The 14036-nt window shown below is 42.9% G+C and overlaps 1 protein-coding gene across 1 annotated transcript in view; it reads left to right on the forward strand.

Moving 5' to 3' along the window:
* The window catches only part of rims2a (regulating synaptic membrane exocytosis 2a), an 839749-nt gene that overhangs the window by 574409 nt on the left and 251304 nt on the right, over positions 1 to 14036 (forward strand). The window lies entirely within an intron of this gene.

Raw genomic sequence — 14036 nt, forward strand, 5'->3', positions numbered from 1 at the left:
TCTGTCAGCACAATTTGTCGGGAAACACTGGGGCAATGGTTATATTTCAGAAGTCAGTGTTGCATCCAGAAGTGCACAAAGTTTTCCATTGTAAAATGATATGCTGCTCCTCAGGCTTCTGTTTGAGCTTCATTAGAGCAATATAGCCAGGGTGGGAAGGGAATGCAGATTGAAAATTTAAGCTCGCAGAAATTCTGGGCCACAGAGAGGTGTCATGGATGTCGCAGATGATTGAAGCATAGTAGAAGGGAACAGTTTATTTGAAATGCTAAATAGCGATGGTGGGAGGACATGAATGTTTGGTGTTAGCCCACGCTATAGGAGGGAGAAATGGTTTAGAACACTCAGCTGAATGTGGAAGCTGTTCAGCTACAAGTTGACGTCAATAGAAGAATGGAGAATTGGGAAAACAGAGCAGGCATGCTGGAGAACCTGGTCAATTGTAGTTGAGGAAAATTTAAGACATGTTAAAAACAATATCACCTTCAGAGAAATCAAGAGAATGGACCAGAGTCCATATAAGAAGCAGATTCTGAGGACTGTAATCAAGGGAACTATGAGTGAATGGCTATATTGGTTGACAACCTAAGCCCAAAGATGGAAATAGGGAAGTTGAAGAAAAGTCGGAGATGGACCATGAAGGTCAAGTAAAAATTGTAGGAGGAAGGTTTGATAAATTCTTTTAATTCAGGTCAAAAGCAGGAAGTGGCCAATGATCATTAAAGTAATCATCATACGACAACAAGAAGTGAGGGAGGAGACCTTTGTAAGATGGAAATAAAGTATGTTCAAAAAGCAGTTTTGAGCCTCAATTCAAAGAAGAAACAGAGGGAGGTGGTTTCAGAGACTCTGGTATCGAATAAAGGACTGAACAGGTGCAAAGGAGATGATTAGAGCCAGGAAACTAGAAACCATTCATGTATCTGAGGATGTAGGATGATTCGTGAAATGTGTGGTGAAAGAAACTGGAGATGGGAAGAGAAAGTGAAGTCGAGATGAGAAGAAATCAATTCTGTGGAGCAGAGGCTGAGACAGAGATTTTTAAACAGGGAATCAAAGGTTATGGTGAAAGTCAGGAAAGTGGAGTTTAGGATTATCAGATCAGGCATGATCTCATTGAATGACAGAGCAGACTCAATGGGCTGTATGACCTACTTTTGCTCCTTCTAAAGTTCTGCTACACCTCTGCAAGCTGCTGTGACATTTATTTATAACAATCTTCAATTGATATTATTCATTCTAAGAATGAAAGCATGACATTCATTTCCCACCATTCTTCATTCTGTTAAAACAATGGATAAGAGCAGTTTGATTCAACTGAGGGTCTTTTTGGGCCTCTTTTGCAGCAGGTAAAAGCTAATCACTTTAGTGTGGGCCTGGAATCCAAATTGTGGGCGGCACAGTGGTTCAATGGTTAGCATTGCTGCCTCATGGCACCAGGGACCTGAGTTTGATTCCTGTCTTGCGTGACTGTCTGTGGTATTTGCACATTCTCCCCATGTCTGTGTGGGTTTCCTCTGGGTGCTCTGGTTTTATCCCACAGTCCAAAGATGTGCAGGTTAAGGTGAATTGGCCATGCTAAATTTATCATAGTATTAGGTGCATTCGTCAGAGGTAAATATAGCATAGGGAAATGGGTCTGGGTGCATTACTCTTCGGAGGGTCAGTGTGGACTTGATGGGCTGAAGGGCCTGTTTCCACACTGGAGGGAATCTAATCTAATCAGAGTAGAATAGACAGGATGAAGGTGGCAATTTTACGTCCCTAAAGGACATGAGTGAACCAGCTGGGGCTTTACAATGATCTCAAATTTTTATTGTTAAATTTTTTAAAGCCTGTTTTGAAACTCTCAGTTTGCCCTGGTAAAGTGCATACTTTAGAACATAGAACATAAAATTGACCTGTGAAACTAATGTGAAGCTCATCTAACCAACACAATTCCATTTTCATCCATATGTTTATCCAATGACCATTTAAATGCCCTTAAAGTTGGCGGGAATACTACTGTTACGGGCAGGCCGTTCCACACCCCTACTACTGTCTGAGTAAAAAACTACCTTTGACATCTGTCCTGTATCTATCACCACTCAATTTAAAGCTATATCCCTTCGCGCTACTCATCACCATCCGAGAAAAAAGGCTCTCACTGTCCACCCTATCTAACCTCTGATTACCTTAGATGTCTCAGTTAAGTCACCTCTCAACCTTTTTCTCCCTAACGAAAACTGCCTCAAGACCCTCACACTTTCCTCATAAGACCTACCATCTATACCAGGCAACATCCTAGTAAATCTCTGAGTCCTTTCCAAAGCTTCAACAGCCTTCCTATGTTGTGGTGGCCAGAACTGTACGCAATACTCCAAAGTGCGGCAGCACCAGAGTCTTGTACAGTTGCAGCATGACCTCATGGCTCCAAAACTTAATCCCTCCAATAATAGAAGCTAACACAGTGTATGCCTTCTTAAAACCTTATCAACCTGGGTGGCAAATTTCAGGATCTGTGTACATGAACACTGAGATCTCTCTGCTCATCTACACTACTAAGAATCTTACTATTAGTCCAGTACTCTTTATTCCTATTGATTCTTCCAAAGTGAATCACCTCACACTTTTCTGCATTAAACTCCATTTGCCGCCTCTCAGCCCATCTCTGCAACTTATCTAAGGCCCTCTGTAACTCACAACATCCTTCCTCATCATCCACAACTCTATCGACCTTAGTGTCATCTGCAAATTTACTAACCCATCCTTCTACGACCTTATCCAGGTCATTTATAAAAATGACAAGCAGCAGTGACCCCAAAACAGATCCTTGCGGTACAACACGATAACTGAACTCCAGGATGAATATTTCCCATCAATCACCACCCTCTGTCTTCTTTCCGCTCGCCAGTTTCTGATCCAAACTGCTAAATCACCCTCAATCCCATGTCTTCAAATTTTGTGCAATGGCATACCATAGAGAACTTTATCAAACGCCTTACTGAAATCTATATACACCACATCAACCACTTTACCCTCATCCACCTGTGTGGTCACCTTTTCAAAGGATTCAACAAGGTTTGTGAGTCATGTCCTACTTTTCACAAAACCGCGTTGACTATTGCTCATCAACTTATTTCTTTCTAGATGATTATAAATCCTAATCCTTATAACCTTTTCTAACACTTTACCACAACCAAAGTAAGGTTCACTGCTCTATAATTACCTGGGTTGTCTCTACTCCCCTTATAGAGTCAAAGAGTCATAGAGATGTACAGCACAGAAACAGACCCTTTGGTCCAACTCGTCCACGCCAATCAGATATCCCAACGCAATCTAGTCCCACCTACCAGCACCTGGCCCATATCCCTCCAAATCCTTCCAATTCATATACCCATCCAGATGCCTTTGAAATGTTGCAATTGTACTAGCCTCTACCATGTCCTCTGGCAGCTCATTCCACACACGTGCCACTCTCTGTGTGAAAAAGTTGCTCCTTCGGTCTCTTTTATACCTTTCCCCTCTCAACCTAAACCTATGCCCTCTAGTTCTGGACTCACCCACCCCAGAGAAAACACTTTGTCTATTTATCCTATCCATGATCCTCATGATTTAATAAACCTCTATATGGTCACCCCTCAGCCTCCGATGCTCCAGGGAAAACAGCCCTCGCCTATTTAACCTCTCCCTATAACTCAAATCCTCCAACCCTAGCAACATCCTTGTAAATCTTTTCTGAACCCTTTCAAGTTTTACAACTTCTTTTCGATTGGAAGGAGACCCTTCCTGAACAAAGGAACAGCATTTGCTGTCCCCCAGTCTTCTGACACTATTCATGTAGACAGTGATGACATAAAGTTCAAAGCCAAAGGTTTTGCAATCTCCTTCCTGGCGACCAGAGAATCCTTGGATAAATCCCATCCGGCCCAGGGGACTTATGTATTTTCATACTTTAAAGTCATAGAGATGTACAACATGGAAGCAGACCTTTCGGTCCAACCTGTCCACGCCGACCAGATATCCCAACTCAATCTAGTCCCACCTGCCAGCACCTGGCACATATCCCACCAAATCCTTCCTATTCATATACCCATCCAAATGCCTCTTTAATGTTGCAATTGTACGAGCCTCCACCACATTCTCTGGCAGCTCATTCCATACACAAACCATCCTCTGCGTGGAAAAGTAGCCCCTTACGTCTCTTTTATATCTTTCCCCTCTCACCCTAAACCTACGCCCTCTAGTTCTGGACTCCCCAGCCCCAGAGAAAAGACTTTGTCTATTTATCCTATCCATGACCCTCATAATTTTGTAAATCTCTATAAGGTCACCCCTCAGCATCTGACCTCCAGGGAAAACAGTCCCAGCCTGTTCAGCCTCTCCCTATAGCTCAAATCCTCCAACCCTGGCAACGTCCTTGTAAATCTTTTCTGAACCCTTTCAAGTTTCACAACATCTTTCCGATAGGAAGGAGACCAGAATTGCACGCAATATTCCAACAGTGGCCTAACCAATGTCCTGTGCAGCTGCAACATGACCTCCCAACTCCTGTACTCAATACTCTGACCAATAAAGGAAAGCATACCAAATGCCTTCTTCACTCTCCTATCTACCTGCGACTACACTTTCAAGGAGCTATGAATCTGCACTCCAAGGTCTCTTTGTTCAGCAGCACTCCCTAGGACCTTACCATTGCCAGTGCCCTCTTGTGACCTTGCACCCTTATTTCTGACCTCACTACTCTCAACCTCCTGGACACTGGAACTACTATTTAGGTTCCCACCCCCTGCTGAATTAGTTTAAACTCTCTTTCCCCCCTCCCCCCCAACCACCACCACCACACCATCCCCACAGGATATTGGTACCCCTCTGGTTCAGTTGAAGACCATCCTGTTTGTAGAGGTCCCACCTGCCCCCAAAAGAGCCCCAAGTATCCAGAATTCCAAAACCCTCCCTCCTGCACCATACTTGTGGCCACGTGTTCAAATCCTCTCTCTTTATATCATTAGCACATGGCACAGACAACAAACCAGATGATAACAACTCAGTTTGTTCTAGTTCAAAACTTCCATCCTATCTCCCTGAATTTCTGCCTTAAATCCCCATCTCTCTTCCTACCTACATCATTGGTGTCTATGTGGACCATGACTTGGGGCTGCTCTCCCTCAAGGATCCAGAATGCAAGATCAGAGATATCACGGACCCTGGCTCCTGGGAGGCAACACACCAATCGTGAGTCTCCCTCGTTCCCAAAGAACCTCCTAACAATGGAGTTTCCAATGACTAATGCTTTGCTCCTCTTCCCCTTCCCTTCTGACTTCCCACAGGATTGAGACCTGTGCCCCATTGTTTACCCGGGTAAGTTGTTCCCACCAATTGTATCCAAAACGCTACTCTTGTTGAGGGAAACCGCCACAGGGGATCTCTGCGCTGCCTACCTATTCCCTCTCCGTCTCCTGATGGTAACCCATCTACCTTCTTCTTGTACCTGAGGTGCCACTATCTCCCTGTAGCTCCTCTCAATAACCCCCTCCGCCTTCCTAATGATCCGAAGTTCAGCCAGTTCCAACTCCAGTTCCCTAATGCGGTTTTCAAGGAGTTGGAGTTGGGTGCACTTCCTGCAGATGCAGTCAGCAGGGACACTGGTGGTGAGCCTTACTTCAAATATTCTGCAGGAGGAACATTCAACTGCCCTAACCTCCATTCCAACTATTTTAAATTCCCAACGAGACTATTGAAAACAAACAAAAACAATTCAAGATTATTATTCCCTAAATTTTATTATTAACTGAATTATGCTGAGATGAACTTACAGTCCTGTAATAATTTAACATGAGAAAATTGCTAACATGCTCAACAACCTACATTACAATGCAGCATTTCCTCTATATATCTATGAAGGACAAAAATCCAAGAATACTGTAGCAGGAATCACTGAATGCTGGGTCCTCTTGTCCCAGGCAATTCTAGTTTATCACTATCTCACAAATCAGGCTTCATCCAGAAGCTGCAGACGGACAAGGAAATATTCAAGATTTTTGTCCCTATCTCCTGGTCAATGGCATGCTCTCTCTGCACATTGCCATTGCCCATGACGATTTTCCCAACCCAAATGCTGCAGTCCACTTCTTCCCTGGTCTTCCATTCCAAATACAGCAGAAATGGACATTACAGCATTTACTGTGGAACTGCAATGGAGTGTTGGGGAAGAGAGGACATGTCCCCTATGAATGATACTAGCTCTTGTGTTCAGGTAGGTTTAAAGGTGCAGTCTTTGCATGGGTTACTGAGTAAATGAGAAATGGATGAGTGAGTGATGAGGTGACAAGATAAGTAAGTCAGTGGGTATTCAGCGTGCAGGTTAGTTCGATGGTTGAGAGGGTAGTCGAGTATTAAGGGGCATTTGATTAATTAGTGGGATGGCTGGGGAGTTTTGGCAATGGAGGAGGCCAAAACTGGTCAGGTTAGTAAGGGAGTGGTTGGGGGAAATTGAAGTGGGTGATGACTGGGAGGTCCGGTCGGCCCCTGCATACCCGGCTGCGATGCTCGGTGAGTCGTTCCCTGACTTTACGTTAGGTCTGCCCGATGTAGGGAAGACCACCTCGAGAACACCTGATGCAGTAAACTAGGTTGGAAGAGAGGCAGGTGAACCTCTGTTTCACCTGGATGGACGTGGGGGAGAGGGTACTGACAGATTTTGCATCTTTTTTGGTTGCAGGGGAGGCCTGGGGTGGCGTGAATCATGGATTGTCAGAGGGAATGGTCCTTACAGAGGTTCACCTGCCTCTCTTCCAAACCTAGTTTACTGCATTAGGTGCTCCCAATGTGGTCTTCTCTACGACGAGGAGACTGAACATAAGCTTAGAGAATGACACCATCTCCCTCACCTCCATCCAGGGCCCCAAACAGTCCTTCCATGTGAGACAGAGGTTCACCTGCCTCTCTTCCAACCTAGTTCACTACATCAGGTGCTCCCGATGTGATCTTCTCTACATCGGGGAGACTGAATGTAAACTCAGGGAACAGCTCACCGAGCATCACAGCCGGGTCCGCAGGGGCTGACTGGATTTCCCAGTCACCACTCATTTCATTTCCCCCAGCCACTCTCTTTTCGACATGACCATCTTTGGCCTCTTCCATTGCCAAAACAAGCCACAGCTCCTATTGGAGGCACAACACCTTATCTTCAGCCTGGGCACTCTACAGCCCAGAGGACTCAATGTTGAGTTCTCCAATTTCAAATAACCTCCCTTTCTATTCCCAGCCCCTCCCTCTCCCTTCACTGCTCCCAGCCACCAACTGGATTCATTCTTCCCATTGACCAACCAGGTCGTACCCTCTACCTCTCTTCACATATCCTCACTTCACCAACCTGCCCCCAGCTCCCCCCACTTGCACTCCCAGTCCTGAAGAAAGGTTACACTCAACATATCGACTTCAGCACCTTCTGATGCTGCCTGGCTTGCTGTGTTCTTCCAGGCTCCTATCTGTCTACTTTGGCTTCCAGCATCTGCAGTTTTTTTGTCTCTAATGAATTTAAAGAAGCAGTCAGCAGATGTAGTTAAACTACTGTTTGCAAACTCAGCAAGTTATGTACCCTTGAGTGGGACAAGTGCTTTGTAATTTTTGAGATTTGAGCAGAGGCCAACACTTTTGCTGCTTCCACATATAATATATAAAACGTAAAGCATTTTTACTTTCAACTGGAAATTAGCTCTTACGAGTTCAAACTGGCAAGTACTTTCAAAGTAGATATTGGGATTTTTTTCTTTGTACCATGAGTGGCCAATACATTAAAGAAATCTCTAGCTGGATCCAAGGAGACAAAATCACTTGAGAAATAATTGGATGTTACAGTTGGTGATGGGACGGATATGCTCAGTTAGCTAGTGCACAGAAGTGGACAGATCAGGTGTACTTTAGAACTCTGTAGGAAGCTAGGAAGTGATTGCTGGGCCCCTCACTGAAGTTTGTGTCATCAGTAGTCACAGTGAGTTGTTGGAGGGCTGGAAGTTGGCTGATATGGTGCCACTATTTAAAAGATGATAGGGAGGGGCTGGGAAACCATGGACTGGTGCACTTGACATTGGTGGTGGGCGAGTTGTTGGAGGGGATCCTGAGGGACAGGATTTGCACGTATTTGGGAGGGCAGAGACTGGCATAGTAGAGATGGCTTTGTGAGTGGGAAATCATGTCTCATGAGGGGGGAGAGGATTGATGGAGGTGGTCCAGTGGATGTGGTCTTTCTGGACTTCTGTAGGGTTTTCAACAGGATTCCTCATGTGAACTGGTTAACAAGGTTAGAACACCTGGAAAACAGGGAGAACTAGCCACTTGGATACACAATTGGCTCAAAGGTAGAAGACAGAGGGTGGTGGTGGAGAGTTATCATTCAGACTGGAGACCTGTGACCAGTGGTGTGCCATAAGGATCATTGCTTCATCCATAGCTTTTCATCATGCATATCAATGATTTGGATGAGAAGTATAATTACTAAGTTTGCAGATGACACCAAAATTGGAGGTATAGTGGACAGTGAAGAATGTTACCTCAGACTACAACAGGATCTTGATCAGTTGGGCCAATGGGCCCAATGAGGAATGGCAGATGGAGTTTAATTTAGATAAATGTGATGTGCTGCATTTTGGAAAGGCAATTCAGAACAGGGTTTGAACACTTATGGTAGGGTCCTGGAGAATGTTGCTAAACAAAGAGACCCTGGAGTGCAGGTTCATAGTTCCTTGAAAGTGGAGTCACAGATAATTAGGACAGTGAAGAAGGTGTTTGGTGTGCTTTCCTTTATTGGTCAAAGTATTGAATATAGAAGTTGGGAGATCATGTTGTGGTTGTACAGGATATTGGTTAGTGCACTTTGTAATATTGTGTGCAATTCTGATCTCCCTTCTGTTGAAAGACTGTTGTGAAACTTGAAATAGTTCAGAAAAGATTTGCAAGGATGTTGCCAGGGTTGGAGTGTTTGACCTATAGGGACAGGCTGAATAGGCTGGGGCTATATTCTCTGGAGTGTTGAAAGCTGAGCGGTGACTGAATAAAGGTTGACATAATCATGAGGGACATGGATAGGGTAAAAAAAAACAGGTCTTTTCCCTGGGGCAGGGGAGTCCAGTATTAGAGGACATTGGTTTAAGGTAAGAGGGTAAAGATTAAAAAGGGACCTAAAGGACAACTTTATCACACAGAGGGTGGTGTGCATATAGAATGAGCTGCCAGAGGAAGTGGTTGAGATTGGCACAATTACAACATTTAAAAGGTATCTGGGTTAATAGATGAATACCAAGGGTTTAGAGGGATATGTGCCAAGTGTTGGCAAATGAGACTAGATAAATTTAGGATATCTGGTTGTTATGGATAGTTGGACCGAAGGGTCTGTTTCCATGCTGTACATCTCTATGACTAATGACTATGACATATGTTGAAACCCGTACTAATGGCAACAGTTATTAGGTAATCTTTGCCTTGCCACATGGTGATAACACTGTGTAAGCCATGATTAATGATCCTTAGACAGCAAAAACAAGAGCATGAGAAAGAACATTGTGACACTAGGACCTCTCTGGATGGATGAGTTAGGTGACCTTCCTCACCTGTAATTATCATGATGACTGTTGATTACTTGTTATGGTAAAATTATTTTCTTAATTGCTGACTTGTCATGGAGTTATTGAGAGATCTACAGCACAGAAATAGGTCCGATGGCCCATCACATCCACTACAATCAAAACCAACCACCTATTCCCATTTTCCAGTTCTTGATCCATAGTCATAAAGTCATACAATACAGAAACAGACTCTTCGGTGGAAATTGTCCATGTTGACTGGCTTTCCCAAACTAAATTAGTCCCATTTGCCTGCATGTGACCTCAATCCCTCGAAAGTTTTCCTATTCATGTATCTGTCCAAATGTCTTTTAAATGTTGTAACTGTACCTGCCGCTACCATTTCCTCTGACAGTTCATAGTGTTGTATGCCCTGATATGACAAGTGCATATCTAAGCCCTTCTTAAATGTTATTAAGGTTTCTGCCTCTACCATCCTTACAGGCAGAAAGTCCAAGATTCCCACCACCCTTTGGGTGAAAATGTATTTTCTCATTTCTTTTCCAAACCTTCTGCCCCTTACCTTAAATCTATGCCCCGTAGTCATTGATCCATCCATCAAGGAGAAAGATATCTACTCTATCTATGTCCTTCATAATTTTAAACATTTCAATCATGTTTCCTCTCAATCTTTTCTGATTTTGGGAAAACTATCCGAGTCTGTGTAATCTCTCTACATTGCAGAAATTCTCTAGCTCAGGCAGCATCCTGGTATATCTCCTCTGTACCCTCTCCTGTGCTATCACAACTTTCCCACTCTAGCTGTGACTGTTACAACGCAGCAGTGAGCCCTTCTGCTAATTAAACCAAATACCTAGAAAAGCTCACCAAGCCTTGAAATCTGTTAAAATATGAGTGACAGAGAACTCCCAAATTCCACTGTTTAAAGAAAAATATCAATTTATTTATTAACCATAAAAGTGAACATTAAACAATTCCCAGCTTCCCCCCCCCTTTTCTTAATTGCTTGTTATCTGCCTCCAACTCTGCAGCAATACATTGTTCCAATAAAAACAGATATTAAAATTACATCAACTTAATTTCAAAACCACACAGCAACTGTTGTCTCCGGTGTCTTTCTTCTTTCAGCTGAAGATCTCTCCAGTTCGTCTTCTGTCTTTTACTGCAAAAATATTTTATATGAAAATGGTCCCTTTAATAGAGAGTGTTTTGAATGGTAATCTTTCTCGATGGCAGTTACTCTCTTCTGACTTTCAAAGAGCCGGCTATTTTTATCCCCAAACACCACATCGTCTCATTGGTTCGAGGTTGGCAAAAACAATAATTTCAAAGTTAATTGGGTTTTAGTATCCTGGGGCATAATTTAACTGGATTGGCTAAATTTGAATTGTCAAAAGAGCAATCAACTCAGGTGTCGATTTCACAGCCAAATGTTTAATGTTTTCAATTTCCCAGTACAGTCTGAGACTGCTAGTTAGTCATATGACAGGCACCTGTAAACTTTCAGTGCAAAACCACATTCACACTCTCTTGAAGGTACAGTGTACACCTTCAAAATCATAAGTGACCTAACTAACATTTTATAAATTCCAGCATAAATTCTGGGCTCTTAAACTCTATGCCTCCACTAATTAAGGATATTATAACATATGCCTTGTTAACCACTTTATCCACCTGACTTGATAGCTTGAAGGACCAGTGTACACACACCATGGTCCCTCTGATCTTTTGTGCTTCCCAAGGTCCAACCCTTCATCACGTATATCCTTGTCTAGTTTGTCCTGCCCAAGTGCATCACCTCACATTTATATATATTGAATTCCACATGCCACTGACCAGCCCATCTGACCAACCTATCTATGTCCTCTTGTCATCTAAGGCTTTCCCTCACTACTTATCACCCCACCAATTTTTGTATCATCTGCAAACTACTGATCAACCTTCTACATTCAAGTCTAAATCATTTATATGAACCACAGCATGGGCCCCAACATTGACCCCTGCAGCATCCCATTGGGACATGCTTTCAGTTGGAAAAACAACCCCAACCATCACACTCTGTTTCCTGCCATTCAGAGCAATGACAAGCCTCCATGAAATCCAAGGAAATTTGGCAAATCGGATCCACTGTTGACGAAGTCTCCTATACGGGATCTTATCAAAAGTTTTGCTGTTGTTCAAGTAGATTACATCAAAGGCATTGCCCTCCTCGACACAACTGGACTCCTCTTTGAAAAATTCAATTAAGTAAATCAGACATGGCCTCCACTTAACAAAAGCATGTGGACGGTCCTTGATTAATCTCTATCTCTCCAAACGCAGGTTCTGTCCCTTCAGAATTGCTTCTAATAGTTTTATCAGCACTGACTGTCCTTTCTTTTATTGATCTGGATTAGTGGTGCTGGAAGAGCACAGCAGTTCAGGCAGCATCTGAGGAGCAGTAAAATCCATGTTTTGGGCAAAAGCCCTTCATCAGGAATTATTCCTGATGAAGGGCTTTTGCCTGAAACATCGATTTTACTGCTCTTCGGATGCTGTCTGCACTGCTGTGCTCTTCCAGCACCACTAATCCAGAATCTGGTTTTCAGTATCTGCAGTCATTGTTTTTACCCTTTCTTTTATTGTTGTCCATCTATTGTATGCATTTTTCTGTCTTTTGCCTATTGGAGCATTTTTTTATAAAACCTTCATTCTTGCATACCGTTCATTCACAAAAATGAGAAGGCATCAAAGTACTTGACACATACAATCTGCTAAAATGGTGGCACAGTGGTTAGCACTACTGCCTCATAGCACCAGGGACCTGGGTGTATTCCATCCTTGGGCAAATGTATAGAGTTTATATATTCTGCCTGTGTCTGTGTGGGCTTCCTCTGGGTGCTCTGGTTTCCTCCTACAGTCCAAAGATGTGCAGCTTAGTTGGATTAGCCATGCTAAATTACTCTGTAGTGTCTCGGATGTGCAGGATAGGTGGGTTAGCCATGAGAAATGCAAGGTTACAGGGATAGGGCAAGGGAGTGGGGGTAGGGCTAGGGCTTTGGCTGGGGCTGGGGCTTGGGCTTGGGCTTGGGCTAGGTCTGGGTCTGGGTGGGATTCACTTCAGAGTGTTGGAGTGGACTTGATGAGCCAAATGACCTGCTTCCAGTCTGTAGGAATTCTATAAATATTTCACAGTGAGGTTTAATTTTGAACATGGGACAAACAATGTCATGGAATGGGCATCAATGATTGGTTGCCCATGATGGCAACCAGTTTTGATCACATGGAGTTAATTTGCAACACTTATTTCAAATTCATGATCTAAGCTGAAAGATGGATGATCAGTGGAACACCAGAATCCAGATGCAATCTAGTCTTCTTCTTGAGATTGTTATATTCCTTGTTGGTGACTGCAACATCACCCTGCTTAAACATTAATCTTGTGCCAAGTGCCAAAAGGAGGAAGGGCTGTCGAAGTCAAGAGTTCCTGTATCACAGCCTTCAGAGACTCCTGACATTTGATTTTCAGAGGTCACCTTTTAGCTCAAGTCTTTCCTGATTAACACTGGCAGTTGAGGGCCCAAATTGGTCTGAATTCCTAATGATTTAATAAGGCCAAAATTAGTCTTTCTCTGAACTTCACAGTCATTTTTTAAAATGAGTTGGGCCACAAATGAAATAGCTACAGAATATTGTAAACCCTTCTCTGCTCTTTCTCGCATCATTATATAGTAAACATTAAGGGTATTTTCTAATGCAAAAAAAAACAATGAGTAGGAACCAAAATAAATTTGCCAAGTTAGAAGCAGTAATTTAAAAATCGGTAGACGTTGTGTCAGTATGTTCGAGGACTATGACTTATGTACCTAATTTTTTAAAAGAAACAAGCAAAGGGCATAATTTATTCAAGTCAAATGCAACACTTTGAAATTTTCAAATTTGCACCAATTCTATTCAATCAACTTACATTTCTAAAATACTTTTAATGTGAAAACAAATTCCAAGACATTTTGTGGTATTGTTAAATCTTTACAAGGAGTAGCCAACAACTTGGCCAAGGTGGTAGGTTTAAAGAGGAGTGAAGGGAAAACTAGTTCTGAAATCATAGTTTATTTTCTTTAGAATTTTTGATGGTTTCATCTTTCTTCTCCTATTGAGGATACAGCACCTATTGAGAGGTGAAACTAACAGTCCTTTGAAACCTTGACTAAGTCATTATTCTTCAACTGTTACCTTCGCAGAATCTCACAGGTCTCATGTGTCAGACGGAGGTCATTTGGCTCATGTGCTTGCATTGGTTCTTCAAAAGAACATTGTTATCTTCTGCCAATCTTTTGCCTCTTCTGAATATCCCTGCACACTATTTCTATCCAAGTAGTCATCCAATGCTCTCTTGAATGCCTCAATTGAACCTGCTTCCAAAACATTTCCAAGCAGTGTATTCCATATCCTTAACTATTCTCTGTGTGCAGAAATTTTTACTCACATCACAGTGGG

This window comes from Hemiscyllium ocellatum, chromosome 4 (assembly GCF_020745735.1).
Source record: "Hemiscyllium ocellatum isolate sHemOce1 chromosome 4, sHemOce1.pat.X.cur, whole genome shotgun sequence".
NCBI classification, from domain to species: Eukaryota; Metazoa; Chordata; class Chondrichthyes; order Orectolobiformes; family Hemiscylliidae; genus Hemiscyllium; species Hemiscyllium ocellatum.